At 40.2% G+C, this 19,369-nt stretch overlaps 1 long non-coding RNA gene across 1 annotated transcript in view; it reads left to right on the forward strand.

Moving 5' to 3' along the window:
* The window catches only part of LOC139440532 (uncharacterized), a 126,978-nt gene that overhangs the window by 14,269 nt on the left and 93,340 nt on the right, over positions 1–19,369 (forward strand). The window lies entirely within an intron of this gene.

A 19,369-nucleotide genomic window follows, 5' to 3' on the forward strand; every position in this document is an offset into this window, starting at 1 on the left:
TACAAACTTCTCGACACTTATAGCAAGTGCCTCAGATTCCTAATAAGCACTCTGAAGCAAGGATTGGATTTCCGAGGTCAGTCAGCATGGGATAATAACCACTTGGGAGACAGACAATGATCCCCAGAACTGGGAAGGAAAACGTGCACAGGGCTAGTTCCTTAGAAAGGAGGATATGAAGGTTCTTCTTGTCAAGATGGCAGCATAGGCAGACATGGCTCACTTCTTTGTACAACCACATCAAAATTACAACTAAACTATAGAACAACCATCACTCAGGACCATCAGAAATCAAGTTGAATGGAAATGGTCTGATAACCATGGCATTAAAGAAATCACATCCATCCAGACCGGTAGGAGGGGCGCAGACGGGGAATAGGCTGGCCCCAAACCCACATGTGGTGGACAAAAATTCAGGAGGGATATCTCCAGAGTGAGGAGTCTCAGCCCTACACCAGGTCCCTCAGCCCAGGGTTCCAGTGCCAGGAAGTCCCGACAATTTCTGGCTGCCAGAAGGGATTGAGTTGGTGGAAAAAAGTTCTGGAGCCCCAAGCAGTTCCTTTTAAAGAACCCACATACAACTCACATACTCAGACTCATTCCCGGTGAGCTCCAGCACCAGGGTAGCAGCTTGAAAGGTACCAGTGGTATCCAGGGAGAAATTGAGGGGTCTGGTATCAAGGCGAGCAGAGGCCATTGTCCCATTTCTAAACACTCTCCCAACACAGCTGGCAAGCTGGTGCCATATTTGAGACTCCAAGAACCTGGCTAACACTGATTGACTCACTTTGGTGATCCCCAGAGACTTTCCCACCCAGCTTACAGGTCCCCCCAAGCTGCTTTTCCATATGAATGGCAGGTCCTGCATCATGCTGTACAACTTCCTAAATCCTCTCAAACAAGCAACAGCTGGCCTTGGTGAGCCCCAGGTCCTGCACTAGCAGCAGCCAGCCTAGCTTCACAGCTTGGCTTTGCCTGGGAATCTCCAAGCCCAGCGCAAGCAGAAGCCATCTCAGACTGCTTTATAGCTCAGGCAGGTGGCCCAGGGAAAAACACAGGTGGGAGCTGACCTTGGCCTGCACCACATGGGAAACTTCAGGGCCAGCACACCCAGTGGATATCTGCAGACCAGGTTGGCACACCACTACCCTGCCCCTGCACCCAGGATCCTCCACAGAGGGTAGAGTTTGGTGGTCAGTGGTCACAGCCAGTCTTTGCCGCTGACCCGCCTAGGTAAATGCCTCCCATTGATCTTCCAACAGCAACCAAAGGTCAACTACAAGAGGAGGGTAAATTTAGCTCACATGAAGGGCACACCTCAAGTACCAAGCTTGGGTGTTAGGGGAGATTGTGTCACTGGACCCTATAGGACAGCTACTACATTAGGCCACACTATCAGGACATGGGGTCAAAACAGCTCTACCTAATACATAGAAACAAATACAGGGAGGCTGCCAAAATGAGGAAACAAAGAAACATGGCCCAAATGAAAGAACAGATCAAAACTTCAGAAAGAGGGCTAAACAAAATGGAGATAAGCAATCTATTAGATGCAGAGTTCAAAACACTGGTTATAAGGATACTCAAGGAACTTAGTGAGGACCTCAGCAGCATAAAAAAGACCCAGTCAGAAATGAAGGATACACTAATTGAAATAAGGAACGATTTACAGGGAAACAACAGTAGAGTGGATGAAGCCGAGAATCAAATTAATGATTTGGAACATAAGCAAAAGACAACCACACAGAACAATAAGAAGAAAAAAGCATCCAAAAAAAACAAGGATAGTAAATGCAGCCTCTGGGTCAACTTCAAGAAGTCCAATATTTGCATCATAGGGGAAGGAGGAGGAGAGAAGGAGAAGAGAAAGGGCAAGAAATTGAAAACTTATTTGAAAAAATAATGAAAGAAAACTTCCCTAATTTGGTGAAGGATATTGACATGCAAGTCCAGGCAGCACAGGGAGTCCCAAACAAGTTGGATGCAAAGAGACCCGCTCCAAGACACATCATAATTAAAATGCCAAAGGTTAAAAATAAAGAGAGAATCTTAAAAGCAGCAAGAGAAAGGAAGTTAGTTACCTACAGGGGATTTCCCATAAGACTGTTAGCTGACTTCTCAAAAGAAACTTTGCAGGCTAAAAGGGATTGGCAATAAATATTCAAAGTCATGAAAAGCAGGGACCTACAGCCAAGATTGCTCTATCCAGCAAAGCTAACATTTAGAATTGCAGGGCAGATTAAGAGCTTCCCAGACAAGAAAAAACTAAAGGAGTTTATCATCACCAAACCATTATTATATGAAATGTTAAAGGGACTTATTTTAGAAAAAGAAGATCAAAGCTATGAACAATAAAATGACAATAAATAAATATCAACAATTGAATCTAAAAACAACTAAGCAAAACAGAAGAACTGATATAGAATCATGGATATGAAGAGTGTTTCGATGGTTGCAGAGGGGAGGGGGGCGTAAGGGAATGGGTGATGAGGTGAGGGGATTAAGAAGTACAAATAGGTAGTTACAGAATAGCCATGGGGATGTACAGTACAGTATAGGAAATGGAGTAGCCAAAGAACTTACACTCATGACCCATTGACATAAAAAATGGTGGGGGGATTGCTTGAGGGAGTGGGGGGTGCTGGGTGGAGGGGGGCAAAGGGGGAAAAATTGGGACAACTGTAATAGCATAGTCAATAAAATATAATAAAAAAGGAGTATATGAGGATTGATATTAAAACTCACTGTAGAGGCTTATAGTTTGTTTTATCTACATATATACAGTAAATAAGCAATGTGTGTGTTTGTGTGTGTACAAGTAGGTATATAACTCTTGTTATTAGAATTCAGGTTCAGTTATTCTCAGTAGATAGTTTTGCTGTCTTCATAAAGTCCCAAGTTAAAGTATTCCATATATTGTCATGGGTGCATTTCCTGCTGACCACATTCAAGATCCTAACACGTAAAGCAAACAGAGCTATGTAAGAAGCATGTCTTAGTGCAATGGTTTTTCAAACTATAACTCACCTAGGGAGCCTGCTAAAATATAGATCCTGTTGAATTCTGATCTGGAGAAGCCCTGAAATCAGCATTTTAAGAAGCTTCCCCCAGGTAACTGATACTGGTGATCCTTAGATAACACTTTGAGTAAGGTTTGTTTGAGGGAGCTTCACATTGTGGTTTCATAGTGTAAGGATTGCCATTTGGCCATCGGACAGAGGATTCTGGCCATCAATACTCAGAGACACCTATAGAAAGAAAAATGCCTTCCTTCCTCAAAGTGACTGTGAAATTGGGGAGAGGAGGTCTGACAGTGGCACTATTAAAATATAAATATAAGGATCTTAAAAGTATTTGTAAATGCTTGATGGAAATTAGTGTATGTGAGGTGCCTTTGAAGATGTGTATTAAATTAGAGGGAGGTAAGGAAAGGCAGCCCTACGTTAAAAAGAGAGAGAGAAGAGAAAAACATGGGATGACCAGAATCAGGGATAGAAAGAAGTTTAACAGAGCTGGGTACAGGAAGTCCTCACTTAAGGTCGGCGATAACTTCTGTGACTTTTAAGTGAAACAACTTTTAATGAAACCAGTTTTACTACAGGCTAATTGATATAAACAAGAGTTAAGTGGTTAAGGCTTCTCATCAATGTTATGATGAAATGACATTGAATGAGATGATGTTATTTGAGGCCTGCTGTACATGATAGAAGCTGGAAAGTACAGCAGCCATGGAGAGTCTGGAAAGAGGCACCAGAGAGAAACTGCACACCATTCAGCATTCTCTAATCCTGGGGGCAGCAACCAGGAGCAGGGTTGGAGCAGGGCCTCTGTCACAAGCTGGGAGAAGGAGATAGAAACAGGACATCCTGGGAGCAGCCAGAATGAGGCTAGGGCATCTAGCCAAGTGTGTGATGAGAGGTGGTCAGGAAGTTAGTGCTGTTTCAATCCGAAGCCAAAAACCACGTTTGTTGAAGGCCAGATAACAAAGGACTCTGCCCCTTGAAAGACCAAAAAGGAAATTCAAGCTTATATTGTAATCTGGGACTGGAAGGTGGAAGTAGGGCTAGTGACTGTTGTTGCTCCCCTGTATTACAGAGTGTTAGCAGTGAATACTGGAAAGACTAGTTAGTAGTTTAACCTGTGCAAGGTTGAACAATACTTTGCCATCACTACAAATGTAAATAGCTGTTCCCCCAAATTTTCCTCTCAGTGTTTTAAATTTACTTACGTCTGGAATAGACCAGGGGAGCTGGTCAGTAGAGAAAAAATGAGAAGCCTAGTTATATGGTATCTAGGTCCATTTCATCCCATCTACAATCTCAATAGAGCTTTAAGTTAAAGAACAAGATGCTTACCCTTTAAATCCTGAAAATTGCAAAAATGTTAGGAAAACTTCCTCCTTCCAGTTCTAGTTGTCAGCGGGGACTACTTCAACAATCCTCCTTAGTCTAGGGCCGAAACAACTACTAGCCTCTTGGCTGTCTGTGGCTTTAGACTATGTTCCTACATAAGAGTTTGTTGATCTATGTTACAACTAGTTTTGAGCCCTGGCTGTCTTGATCTGATTGCACTTGCACCAAGGCGCTTTCTTGCTGCCAGCCTATGGTTTATCAAATATTCAGGCCCCTGTTCTTTGGGGAAGGAGTGATGGTCCTGGCCCATAAATACCCTGTGTGCACCTAGGTAAATGAGGTGAAAGGAGTGGAGAGGGCCCTTTAACAGGACACCGTTGACAAAGCAGGGTACATATTAGGGGAATGCATGTCCCAGACCCTACTCAGGTTAGGCTTTCACATTTCTCTAGGGCCAGAGACCTCCAAATTGTGGTGAGGCATTCCTGCCTGAGATAAAGGCGCCAGGTTTCAGGCCAACAAGTGCATTATTTGTTGTAGAATGACAACAACACATGTCCTCTATTTTCAGGGTCTCTCAGCTATCTCTCTTCTAATCCCAGAAATATCTTCAGGTTTTTTGGTCTGTACTGGCTGAGCCGTCCTGAGGACTTTTTAGCTAAGCAGCTGTTGATAAGAATGTGATGGCGTAATGAAGGCATCCAGGGAAGCCACTCTGGGGATAAATTGTCCTCGGTCCCAGGATCGAGTTCTATCTATAGAAGGTAGAACATTTTAGGTGGTTCACTGAACTTTGTGTCTACTCCTAGGCTCTGAAATGTTGCTGCATGCCAATAGTAAATTTCTCCCCTCAAAATAGGACTAGCTAAAATTATATATAGCTCTTGAAGAGATTTATTAACCTACCTATAATGGTTTTATAAAAATTACTATAGGAAGTATATCTTTGAGCAGGTTGAGGTAATTGTCAGTGAGGACTATCATTTTTTTTATACTCTTGGTGACAATATTTAGTCTAAATTAGCAAGACAATTCTTATGTTCTTATAAGGTAATGCTACATCATGCTATAAAAGAGAACTATACATAGTTATGGTATGACAAAAATGTTAGTGGAAACATTTTTATATTACTTGTATGGTTTATTCACTAATTCATTCATTTTTTTCTCCACAGATAGTAGGATTACAAAACTGAATAAGACAGGGTTTATTCCCTCAATGACCTTACAGTTTAGCAAGGAGGACAGATATGCTACAAACTGGTTGAAATACAGCCTAGTGTTAGAGACATATGGTAGCGGTAGTTCTCAACATTGGGTCCACATCAGAATCACCTGGAGAGCGTTGAAAAAGTCCTAATGCCCAGGTGACTACTATGGCCTGGAAAGAGAAGGAAACTCCATAGTTGAATTTTGAAGAATGAATAGCTCACTGGGATAACAAGAGGAGGAAGGGCACTATAGGCAGAGGAAAAGCACCTGCAAAGGCACAGATGGGGTCTGTGAAAGATGTGTTTGGGAAAGTAGTAAGAGCCAGAACTTAAAGGCCCTAAAGAGGTACTCATACTTCATTGTGTATGGAGCCACAAAAGGGTTCAGAGCAGGGGACTGCCATGGTGATGATGATCAGCTTGTTGGTTTTCAAAGCCCATTCTGGTAGCAGCGTAAAGGAAGGAGTAGAGGACTCCAAACTGAGTCAGAGAGATCCCTTAGGAGGTTATTACAGAAATCCAAATGAGTAGTCCTTTGTCTGAATCAAGACCATGGCAATGGGGGTGAAGGGGAAAAATGGATATGAGAAATATTCAGGAGGTAGAATTAGCTTGGAGCATGGAGGGAGGGGACACATAGGAAAAGGACTGGAGTTTCTTGTTTGAATGATTAGGAGGATAAAATTATTGAGAGAAACAGAAGTCAGAAAGGGAAGTCAGTTTTGGGAGGCATGTGTTTGATTTTAGTGTATAGTTAAATGTAAGGTGATGGATAATCAGGAACAAATCACTAGGATGCACTTGAATATGCAGAACTGTGCATCTGAAAAGTAATTAGCGATAGAAGGTTTACATTTGTGCTCATCAAAATGATAGGAACTGTGGGAATAAATGGAATCTCTGAAGTTTCAAATTTTGTTTCTTTCTTTTACTCACCTTTCCTCACAGCCCTCTAGTGACAACAAGCACATACTACATTTCTTTTTTTAATTTAATTTTTATTGTTATTTAATTACAGTTATCTGCATTTTCTCCACATCCCTCCGCCCCACCCCATCTGAACCCACCTCCCTCCCCCGCCTCCACCCTCCCCCTTGATTTTGTCCTTGTGTCCTTTATAGTAGTTCCTGTAATCCCCTCTCCCCACTATCCCCTCCCCACTCCCCTGTGGCTATTGTTAGATTGTTCTTAACTTCCATGTCTCTGGTTATATTAAAAGGGCCTCAGCTGAGTTCATGCGATCATGAACTGGATCTTCAGAATCCCGGTGTAGTCAAAATATTATTAATAATATTTCAGTATTACTATGTGGCAGCACATCTATGCAGCAGGGGTAGCAGGTTGAGCCTAAATTTATTATTCATCATATTCAGGGAGAGGCAAGAGGACTTGAAGTTCACCTGTTTTATTCTAAAATAAAAGTTGGTTGCCAACTTTGGCTACACATCAGAATCACCTAGAGATTTAAAAAAAATCCTGCTTCCTACAATGCATCCCAGACCAATTAATCAACCTCTGAGGGTGGGACCAAGCTAGGCATTAATAATTATGAAATTTCTTCAGGTAATTATTTGTGCAGCTAAATTTGAGAACTGCTATAGAGGATGAGAGCCTAGAGATGCACAGGGTTGAGTCAAGGCCTGTGTGGCAGGGGGCAGGGGACAAGTGATTCTTGGGGCAGCATGTGTCTATTAATCAAATCGCCCTTGGGTTTCACCCCCAGGGAGTCATACCTGAGGCCATACCTGAATTGCCATACCCAAGACTTAGGCTTAAGTAGCTACAAGAGAGTAAAAGCTAAAATAATGGTGCCCTGTGAAATTCAGTAAGGTAGCTACTGAGTTGAGTAAGGAAATTTTGTTTTTATTTGTTAAAAAATATTTTATTTATTTATTTTTAGAGAGGGGGAAGGAAGCAAGAAAGAGAGGGAGAGAAACATCCATGTGAGTGAGAAACATCGATCGGTTGCCTCTCATTTGCATCCCAATCAGGGACTAAACCCGCAACCCAGGCAGGTGCCCTGACCAGGAATTGAATCTGCGACCTTTTGCTTTGTGGAATGACGCCCAATCTACTGAGCCACACTGGTCAGGACAAAGAAATTTCATAAGGCTGAGTTGAGCGCAAAGAGTCAATAGCTTTGACATTGTCAACAACATTGGCCATACTGGTGACGGTGATTTCTTCATTCAGTGAAATTTTATTGAGGCCTGTACTGTGTGCCAGGGACTAGTCTAGTTGCTAAGGTTACACTGGCAAACAGGATTGACAGGTTGTTTATCTTTTGGATCACGGATTCTAGTGGTTTTGTCGGTGGAGATGGACAAACTAAACAATGTCAGGTGGTGAGAAGTGCTGTGCAGAGTATTTTTCCTCAGTGACTTAAGACAGCAAATATTTATTTCTTGCTCATGTTACATGTTCCATTACATGTGAGTCAGCTGGAGGACTCTGTTCACATTACCACTTAGAGAGTCAAGATGATAGAGCAGCTACTGTCAAAAATTAGAATACATCAAAGCTTCTGTGCAGTGTATTAAATAGAATGATGTGGTAGAGAATGAGTGGGTGCCTATTTGGATGGGTAGGTGAGGGAAGGTTGCTCTCTGCAGAGGGGACATTTAAGGTAAGGTATGAACGACAAGAAGGAGGCACTCTTGTGAAATGCCATAAGAAGAGCATTCTAGGCAAGAGGAACAGCAAATATAATGACTCAAAGGTGAGCTTGGCATGTTTGAGGAAAAGAAAGGGGGCCAGTATGGCTGGATCAGGTTTTTTTGGACCACACTGATTAAGGAGAGAGTGACACAAGATGAGGTTCTGGAGATAGTCAGAGGCCAGATCGCGTACAATCTAGTAAGTCATTGTAAAGCATCTGAATTTTAATATAAGTATAATCTAAGTAACTAATTGGTTTTAAGCAGAAAAATGATAAAACCTAATTTATATTTTAAAGGATCATTCTTACTATTACTGTGGCAAATGGATTGAATTAAAGAATAGAAACAGAGAGACCAATCTGTAGGGTACAAGTAAGATATGGTGGCAGTTTGGGCCAGAGTGATAATAATGGACTTGGAAAGAAGTTGACATATTTGAGATATGTTTTCGAGGTTAAATCCATAGGACTTACAGATAAATTGGATGGATGATGAGGGACAGAGAGGTACCAAGATGATGGTGATAGAGGCAGCAACATTGACAGAGGCATTGTTGAAGGCAGTAGCTCTGTTGGCACTGGTACCTTCAGTGTATTTGATAACCAGCATTCGTGCCTTTAGCTCAGACATCAGCTCATGTGGCCTCCATGGGCACTGTTGGCATGTTAGCTGCTCTCGGTGATAATAGCAATGGGAGACATCATTATTGGAGGAAGATGGCAGACACCACATGGCAGTAAAGCAGACACATTTATAGAGCATATGCAAGAAAGCCCTGGGGACTTATTGCCAGAAATATTTGGGAAACACTTAAGAAGGATTATTTCTAACTTCTGCAGAACAGATGGGAATGGAGTCAGAGCTATACCATTTTGTGATTGTGATTGTGATCGTGATCCCATATTATCTGTAAGCTGCTTTGACAAAAGTAATCCGGATTACCCTTAGAAGAGGTCCACTAAAAAAGAAAAAGAAAAAAGAAAGAGGTCCCAATCAAAGCTATAGTAAATTAAATGTTATCAGATATATATTTTAAAGATTGTACTTATTTATTTTTAGAGAAAGGAAGAGAGGGAGAAAGAGAGGGAGAGAAACATCAGTGTGTGAGAGAATTGTATGCCCCCAACCAGGGACCTGGCCCACAACCCGGCATGTGCCCTGACTGGGAGTTGAACCGGTGACCTTTTGGTTTGTGGGGTGATGCCCAACCCCTTGAGCCACATCAGTCAGGGTTCAAATATATTTATTTTAAAAATTTCCTTAGCAAATATGCAAACATTAATATTTTTATGTTAAAATATACATATAAGAAATCTTCAGATACATGCTTATAAACATTCAAACAATACACAAGTTAAATTTCATAATTGTTAATCTTCCTGCGGCTCCTCCCTAGTCATTTTCCCTCACAAGAGATAACCATAACGAACAGTGCAGTGAGATTTCTTCAAAATATCTTGTAATGCTTTTATAGATACAGGTTTTCCCTGCTCTCCAAAAGTGGAGTGTTCCTATGAAATCTTTCCTATGCCAAAATGGCACAAAGTGAAGACCTACCTTAGTACAGTGATGGCTTTTTTGGTAAAAGTGAAAATCCTCTTTGGATTTCTTTTGGTTAATGAAAACAGGTAGTAATGTAGGTCCTTTGTAGAAGGAAAGTGTATATCACTTTGCTTTTGTATCCCTCACTTTCCAAAAGTTTATGTTGAAAAGTGTACATTAACTTTTGGAAAGTGAGGGTACACCTGTATAAATGAGGGGGGGATCCAAAAGACTAGGCCTTTATTTATAAAAAAAATTGTGTATTTATTCTTACATGTTTGGACTTCACTCGCCCTCAAAGTACTCTCCATTTTATGCAATACACCTATCGAGACATTTTTTCCACTTCTCCAAACTGTTTTTGAACTTGTCAATTTTGATGCCTTTTTGTGCTTCTGCCATTTTTTGTTTCCACCTCTTCCATATTGGTGAAACGTTTCCCTTTGAGCACTTTTTTTCATCTGGGGAAACAAATAAAAGTCACTTGGGGCAAGATTGGGTGAATAGGGAGGGTGGGCGGGGTTCACACGGTTTTTGATCAAAAACTGCCGAACACTCAGCACGGTGTGGTCAGGTGAGCTCATAAATCACCCATCATGAAATGGGCAAGCGTGTTTGGTCTTCAAAAAAAAAAAAATCACTGAAGCCAAATGCAGCCTCTCACAACAACACCAGCTGGTACACTGATACAGATGGGTTCCTAGAACACTCACCTAGCAGGGGAAGCCTGTACTATAAGGGACCTGCCTTCCAGAAGATAATTATGGTTTTTTTGGATCCCCCCTCATGTATGCTTTTTTTCCTGCACAAACACATAGTTTTTCATAAATAAAATTATACTGTGAATATTGATCTACATGTTGCTTTTATTTTAATGTTACAAATCAGAAGCATTTTCCCATGTCACTGTATCTTCTTTTTCAGCAAATGCATATATTCCATTGTATGACTATCTTGTAATATATTTAATCAGTCCCCTATTGATGAGCATTTAGTTTTATTCTTATAGCTATACCTTGAAGACTTACGCAAATCTTTCTGAAGGCTAGCACTCTAGAAGAGGAATTGCAGAGTAGAAAAATGCATTTAATATCTTGTTAGAAATACAACCAGATTGTCTTCTAAGAAGAATGTACCCAATTACACTCTTAGAAATAGTGTTTGAGAGATTGTGTTTCTGTGTACTATCACTAACACTGGGTATCATCAGTCTTTTTTATCTTTGCTAACAAGATAGGTTAAAATTGGCATTTTACTAATTTTTAATTTGTTTTCCCCAAAATGTAGTGGGATTGAATATTTCTCATATGTTTCCTGTTTGAATTTTTCTTTTTTAAAAGACTTTATTTATTTTTAGAGAGAGGGGAAAAAAGGGAGAAAGATAGGGAGAGAAACATAGATGTTTGAGAGAACATCAATCAGTTGCCTCTCATGTGCCACCAACTGCACACTTGTCCTGCAACCCACACATGTACCCTGACCTGGAATTGAACTGGTGACCTTTAAGTCTGCAGATCGGCTCTCAATCCACTGAACCACGCCAGGACTTTACTTGTATTTTTATATGAATTGTCTGTTGATATTCTTTACTTATTTTTCTGATAAGTTATTTGTCTTTCTCTCATTGATTTGTAGGTGCTTTTCATGAATTTTAAGTATTCTCTCCTCCATAATAAAAAAATTCCTTCCTACCCTGTTATTTCTAAAAAAATTTTATTATATCTATTGGGGTGACATCAGTTCATAAAATTATATAGGTTTCAAGTTTACAATTCTATAATATATCATCTGTAAACTTGGTTTTTAACATTATGTTATCCTTTATTGTACAGAAGTTTGGTTTTCTGATGTAATCAAATCTGTCAATCTTCTGTATTTTTGGGCTGGGAGCTTTGCTAAGGAAGCCCCTCCCAATTGAAGAGCACATAAAAATATTCTACTGTATTTTATTTTAATACATACTTTTAAGTGTTTCCTTTCAGTTTTCTATTTTATTACTTAAACATTTTAAGTCATTTAATATGTTACATAAAAATAGCATAGGCATAATAATAAAATAAACACCTGTCTACTATCCAGCTTAAGAAACAGAATATTATCAATACCTTAGAAGGCCCCTGTGTGCTTCTTAGTTGGGTCCCCTTTCCTCACCACAGGAGGTAATCACTATCATGTCTTTAAAAATAACATTTATTTCTTTTTTCATTTTTAAAGTATATTTTATTGATTATGCTACTACAGTTGTCCCAGTTTTTCCCCCTTTGCCCTCCTCCACCCGATTCTCCCTTTCCTCCAGTAACCCCCCACCCTTAGTTCATGTCCATGGGATATGCAGGTAGGTTCTTTGGTTTCTCCGTTGCCTATACCATTCTTAACATCCCCCTGTGTATTTTGTACCTACCCAATTATGCTTCTTTGTTTTAAAGATTTTATTATTTATTTTTAGAGAGGGGAAGGGAGGGAGGAAGAGAGGGAGAGAAACATCAATGTGTGGTTGCCTCTCAAGCACCCCCTACTGGAGACCTGGTCTGCAACCCAGGCATGTCCCTAGACTGAAAATTTAACCAACGACCCTTTGGTTCGCACACCGGTGCTCAATGCACTGAGCCACACCAGCCAGGGCTAATTATGCTTCTTAATCCTTGCACCTTTCCCCCCATTCTCCCCCTCCCTCCTCCCAGCTGATAACCATTCAAATGATCTCCATATCTATAATATTTTTGTTGTAATTGTTTGCTTAGTTTGTTTCTGGTTTTGTTTTTCAGATTCAGTTGTTGATAGTTGTGAGTTTGTTGTCAATTTAATGTTCATAGTTTTGATCATCTTCTTTTTCTTAGATAAGTCTCTTTTAACATTTCATATAATAAGGCCTTGATGATGATGAACTACTTTAGCTTTACCTTGTCTGGGAAGCACTTTATCTGCCCTTCCATTCTAAATGATAGCTTTGCTGGATAGAGTCATCTTGGATGGAGGTCCTTGCCTTTCATGACTTGGAATATTTCTTTCCAGCCCCTTCTTGCCTGCAAGGTTTCTTTTGAGAAATCAGGTGATAGTCTTCTGGAAACTCCTTTGTAGGTAACTCTCTTCTTTTTTTCTTGCGGCTTTTAAGATTCTCTCTTTATCATTAATCTTTGACATTTTAGTTATGACGTGTCTTGGTGTGTTCTTCCTTCAGTCCAACTTGTTTGGGATTCTCTGTGCTTCCTGGAATTGTAGGTCTGTTTCCTTCACCAAGTTAGGGGAGTTTTCTTTTATTATTTTTTCAAATAAGTTTTCAGTTTCTTGCTCTTCCTCTTCTCCTTCTGGCACCCCTATGATTTGGATGTTGGCATGTTTGGAGATGTCCCAGAGTGTTTTTAAACTTTCCTCACTTTTTTGAGTTCTTGTTTCTTCATTTTGATTTGGTTAAATGTTTATTTCTTCCTTATGTTCCAAATCATTGATTTGAACCCCAGCTTCCTTCCCTTCACTGTTGGTTTCCTGTGGATTTTCCTTTATTTCCCTTACTAGAGCCTTCATTTCTTCCCTTATGCTTTTGTCATAGTCAGTGAGATATTTGAGCATTCTAACTAACTACCAGTGTTTTGAACTCTGCATCTGATCGGTTGGCTATCTCTGTGTTGCTTAGTTCTGTTCCTGGAGTTTTGATCTGTTCCTTCATTTGGACCATATTTCTTTGTCTCCTGATTTTGGCAGCCCCCCTGTGTCTGTGTACCAGGGAGAGCTGCTTTGGTTCTGCTTTAGTGCACTTGTTATGTTGTGTGGGGCAGAGCCTTGGGTATTCACCAGGGTAGGGCAGCTGTGGCTCCATGTGGGGGGGAAGTGGTTGAAGAGGGGACATTGCCACTTCTGGCTGACTTCTGGGGACTTACCTGGCCCTCGCCCTGTTTCCAGTCACTTGACCCACTTCCCCTATGCAACTGGTGCCCCTCCAGCTGCTGTCCTGGTTGTGGTTCCTAGGGTAGGTGGGTTTGTGTATATTCTGGGCTCTCCTGAGAAACTGGCAGTTTCTTCTGCTGTCCCAACCCTCACTGGGTTTACAGCCAGAAGTTATGAGGCTTTCTTTTTCCTGGCACTGGAGCCCTGGCCTTGGTCGCTCACAAGGTGTCTCCCTGATTTTTATCCACCATATATAAATGTGGGGCTGCCCGTTCCGCTGGCTGCTGCCTGGCCACCTCTCTGCCTCTCGCCCCAGCTTGCCACTGCCTAGTCTTCTCTGCTCTTCCTCCCTGGCTCCACCCCTCCTACCCGTCTGGATGAACATAGCTTTTGTAAATCCTTGGTTGTTGGACTTCTGTACAGTTCTGGGTGTTTTTCTGGGTGATTTTCTGGCAGTTTTGGGTGGTTTTCGTTTTTGAGTTGTCTTCCTTCTTATGGTTGTTCAGTGAGGTGAGGCATGTCTACCTATGCCTCCATCCTGACCAGAAGCTTGTTTTTTTTTTTCTTTACATATTAACCACCTGTATATAATGTATTTGTTTAATTTTCAAAAATCAAGAAGCAAGCATTAATCTTGCCATATTAGGAAAGGGCAATTTTGCCGTTATTAGAGGCTCTTGGAGGAAGAGTCTCAGGGGCAGAGTCTCTCCCTAAAAGTTTGTAATAGTCCCTTCTGAGTAAGTTCACGTGCGAAGTTGTGAGTCCTGCTGTGTCACACAGTAGTGTTCTGGACCAGGCTTGTATTGGCTAATGGTTATATTTTCAGAAAATTGATGTTTTCCCGGCAGCTTGAAATTGGCCATAATAGGAATATTTACATCATGAAAACTGACAAACTCTATGATTAGGGCTTTTTCTTTTGAATAAAAAATATTTTGGAGAGCCAGCTAACCAGCAAATCACTTACCTGAGAAACAGGGCTCTCAGCAGTTAGCATATTTGTCAAGTCTGTAGTAGTGAGGGCCAGATTTTGAACATTCTTCAGAAATATCACCAAACGGAATGTACTGCCCTTTTTAAGCTTACCATGGTCAACCTCCAGCTCTCAAGAATAGCTTATAACACTATGTGCATTTTTGTTGGCGAGAGAGGGAGATAAGAATCCTCCTCTCAGCTGATGCAGGCATCAGGTTATTTGAGATCCTGCCTGTTTAAATGTCTTTACCCTTTCACTTGATTAATAGTTTGGCTGAATATAGACTTTTAGTTTTGAAATATTTTTTCTTCCAAGTTTTGAAGGCATTGCTCTATTACCTTTGAGTTTTCTGTGTAACATTGATATGTGGTTCACTTATGGTGACTACAAGGTTTAAGTTATGGCAGTAAAAGTGGGCCGCTCAAGTAGTGTGGAAAAAAATCTTTGGTTGCCTTGGCTGGTGTAGCTCAGTGGACTGAGCGCCGGCATGTGAACCAAAGCGTTGCCAGTTCAATTCCCAGTCAGGGCACATGCCTGGGTTGCAGGCCAGGTCCCCAGTCCGGGGGAGGGGCACGTGAGAGGCAACCACACATTCATGTTACTCTGCTCTTTCTCCTTCCTTCCCCCTCTGTCTAAAAATAAATAAAATCTTTAAAAACAACAACAACAAAAATCTTTAGTTGATTGACTAGAGGAGTTCAATGATCATCCATGTAAATATCAAAGTCACCAAGAATGACAGCAGTAGTTTTGGAGAGCAGGATGTAAGACTGATGGCAGAGTGTTAAATGACTGAGGACTAGATGACAGCAGCAACGTGTGCAGCTGGTGACTTTTACAGAGAAATACATTAGAAACTGGCTGTGAGGACAATGAGCAACAAGGAGGGCACTCTACCTCCAAGTCTAATAGTGTGACTTATGTAGAAGAGACACAGCCTTCACCTGAGAGGGCTTCAGGAAAACAGTGTGTTTAGTTAGAGAAGTGTGAGATCTTGGTGAGAAAAAAAAGGTAAAAAGAAACCCTGGCTGGTGTGGCTCAGTGGATTCAGTGCGGGCCTGCAAACCAAAGGGTCACTGCTTCGATTCCCAGTCAGGGCACACACCTGGGTTGCGGCCCAGGTCCCTAGTAGGGGACACACTAGAGGCAACCACACATTGATGTTTCTCTTCCTCTCTCCCTCCCTTCCCCTCTCTAAAAATAAATAAATAAATAAATTTAAAAAAAGAAATGAAAAGAGTGAATCTACTCATTAAAAAAAAAAAAAAAAAATACTTGAGCCCTGGCTGGTGTGGCTCTGTGGGTTGGGCTCAGGCCTGCGAACTAAAGTGTCGCCAGTTTGACTCCCTGTCAGGGCACTTGCCTGGGTTGTGGGCCAGGTCCCCAGTAGGGGGGCTGCGAGAGGCAACAAATTGATGTCTCTCTCCCTCTCTTCCTTCTCCTCTCGCTGAAAATAAGTAAATAAAATCTTTAACAAAATAAAAAATAATTAAAGTACTTGATTTTTGTTTATGCTGTCATTTGTTATACAATTTTACCTTCATATGCAGTCATATCTATTGTTTTTTTCACTTTATGTCTGGGGTTTTGAGTTGCTTAGAAATCTTTTCCTATGTCAGTATTGTCACATAAGTCCTTTGTATTTTTTTCTGTTCTTCTATATTTTTATTTTGTTTAGATCTTCAATCCATGTGGAATTTATTTTGTATATGGTTTAAAGTAGAGATTCTATTTTTTCCCAAATGACTAAGAATCCAGCCCTGGCCATGTAGCTCAGTTGGTTAGAGCATCATCCCGATATACTAAGGTTGTGGGTTTGATCCCCAGTCATGGCACGTGCAGGAATCTACTAATGAATGCATAAATAAGTGGAACAACAAATTGATGTGTCCTGAGTGTCTCTCTCTCCCCTTTCCTCGCTCTCTCTAAAATCAGTAAATAAATACAATAATGTTCAAAAAATAAAGAAGCTGCACTAAGCTCATTTACTGAATAATCATGTTCTTCCCCTCTGATTTGAAATGTCACTATTATTGAATACTGAATCCACAGAAATACATTGAATTGTTTCTAGACTGCATTAATTATCGCTTTATGTAAGTTTTGCTTTCTGGTACAGAAAGTTTATTCTCATTCTTATTTTTCAAACATTTCTAGGATATGCCCTTATAGCTGAGTTTTAGAGTTAACTTTTAACATTTCCAAAAATTTCTTTAGGTTTTTGATGAAAATTACTTTAGATTTATACATTAATTTAGGAAGAATTGTTTTATTTATGATACTGCATCTCATCCAGTCACTTGGTGGGATTTTCCTTTTTTTAAAAAAGATTTTATTTATCCATCTTCAGAGAAAGGGAGGGAGGAAGAGAGGGCGAGAAACAGCAATGTGTGGTTGCCTCTTGCATGACCCCAACTGGGTACTGGGCCCGCAACCCAGGCATGTGCCCTGACTGGGAATCAAGCCGGCGACCCTTTGGTTCACAGGTTGGTACTCAATCCACTGAGCCACACCAGCCAGTGTGGATTTTCCATTTTTAAAGATGTTTTTTAATGTGCTGCAGTGAAATTTTACTATTTTCTTTATATAGGCTTAACACTTTTCTAAGTATTTTATAGTTTTGCTATTATCATGAATAGGTTTTTTCATTACATTTTGTAATTAGGTATTATTGTTCTACTGAAAGCAATGAACTTTTGTGTATTCATCCTTTATCTTGACTGCCACAATTTTATTAGTTTTTATTTTATACTTTTCTAGTTAGATCATTATATCATCAGCAAATAAGTTGTCTCTTCCTTCCCAATATTTAGCACTGACTTCTATTTGTTATTTTATTTTTTTACTAAGACCAATATGGTGAAAGTAGATATTTTTTCCTAGTCATTCATATGTCCTGATAGCTCCAACCATAAATGACTGACTGCTAAGCTTGCATCTCTTGTATTTTAAATATAGATTTGGGTTTTAAATGTTGGCTGGATGTTTCCTGGAACCTTAAACTCAGCATGTTCAAAATCAAATATAAAGTCCTAATTGCCCACAGCTGCCCAAACCTGTGCCTGGTACTCATTTCTTTACTTCTGTTAGTTAAGATCAGATGACTCAGTTCTTCTAGTCATTCAGGTTCAAAACCCTAATCATTGTTGATTTTTTCTCTACTTCTTTCCTCCCTCTTACTACTTTTACTTAGAAATTTGTTTTAATTTGATCTCTACCCCTTGTCATAACATACAGGGGTCTGGCGCAAATAATGCCCCTTTTTATTATAAAATCATAAGCATGTAATCCTGTAACATAACAACATCACACTCAAGCACACCATATGCCATTTTAGGTGAAATGTTCAAATTAAGACTATAAATTATTACACCCATATTATTACCCTACCAACCACACTCAAGCAGGTATTACTTCTGCCGGACCCTGTACATCTGTCTCCTCCTTTCTATTCTTACTGGTGCCCCTCCTTCAATCTAATTTAACAAGCTGTTATTTAAGGCCTACAATTTTTGGGTACAAAACATGAAGATATAAGTGTAAATAAGACAAAGCCCCTACTCTTGGGGAGTTCACAAGTAGTGAATGATGGTGTTAAAGTTTAACTAACTGCAGTTCACTGTACAATAATAGGTACTGCAGGAATGATATGTACAATGAACTACTGTAGCCCAGAGGAGGAAGTGACTGTTTCTGCTTTGTGCTGAGTCAGAAAGGGTTGACAGTTGACTGAATTCCACAGGAAAAGTGTAATTTTTTTAGGTGGAAAAGGAGATGGAGAAGAGGCATTTCTAGCAGAGGAGACAGCATAAGTATATGTCTTATACAGGGTATGGCAAAAGTAGGCTTACAGTTGTGAGTATGTAAAATCGAGTTTACTCTTGTATTATTGTCTATTAATTATTGTATTATTTTTCATATGAACAGCTGTAAACCTACTTTGGCCCTACCCTGTATATTCATTTAAGAAGCATTTATTGAGTGCTTAGTATGCGTCAAGCATTGTACTGGGTGTGGAGCTTTGAGAAGCTCTTAGTCTTATGGGAGACACAGGTACGTAAACAGAAAATCACAATAAGAAATTATGTACAGCCCTGGCTGGGTAGCTCAGTTGTTTGGAGTGTCATCCTGATACGCCAAGGTTGTGGGTTTGATCCCGGGTCAGGGCACATACAAGGATCAACCAATGAATGCATGGATGGGTAGAACAGCACAACAGATTGATGTTTCTCTCTCTCTCTCTCTGTCTCTCTCCCCCTGCTGCCCTCACCCTCTCTCTTTCCCCCCTCCTTTCCTGGCTCCCTCCCTTCCTCTCTCTAAAATCAATAAATAAAAATTAAAAAAAGAAATTATGTAGAATACAAATTATTCTTTATTAGAACAGTCAGTTCACTCAGTGATGATGTCATTTTAGCCAAATATTTGTGTATATAAGTTATATATGCCCAATGCTAAACAGTCTTAGTTAAATTTAAGAATACAAGTTATTCTTTACTAGAACAGTCAGTTCAGTGATGATGACCTTTTGGTCAAATATTTGTGGATAGAAGTTATATATGCACAATGCTAAACTGTCTCAGTTAAATTTGAGAAATTTCTTAAAATGTGTTGCTGACTGGGTTTGTAGCAGATTTGTTTTCTTGCCCCATGGCACTTCTTCATTATTGGATTGGGGCAGGGGGATTGGTTTAGCAATCAAATGACAGGACACAGTTCGTTTATCTGTTAATTTAATCAGCAAGCATT

Source organism: Desmodus rotundus, chromosome X (assembly GCF_022682495.2).
Source record: "Desmodus rotundus isolate HL8 chromosome X, HLdesRot8A.1, whole genome shotgun sequence".
Classification (NCBI taxonomy): Eukaryota; Metazoa; Chordata; class Mammalia; order Chiroptera; family Phyllostomidae; genus Desmodus; species Desmodus rotundus.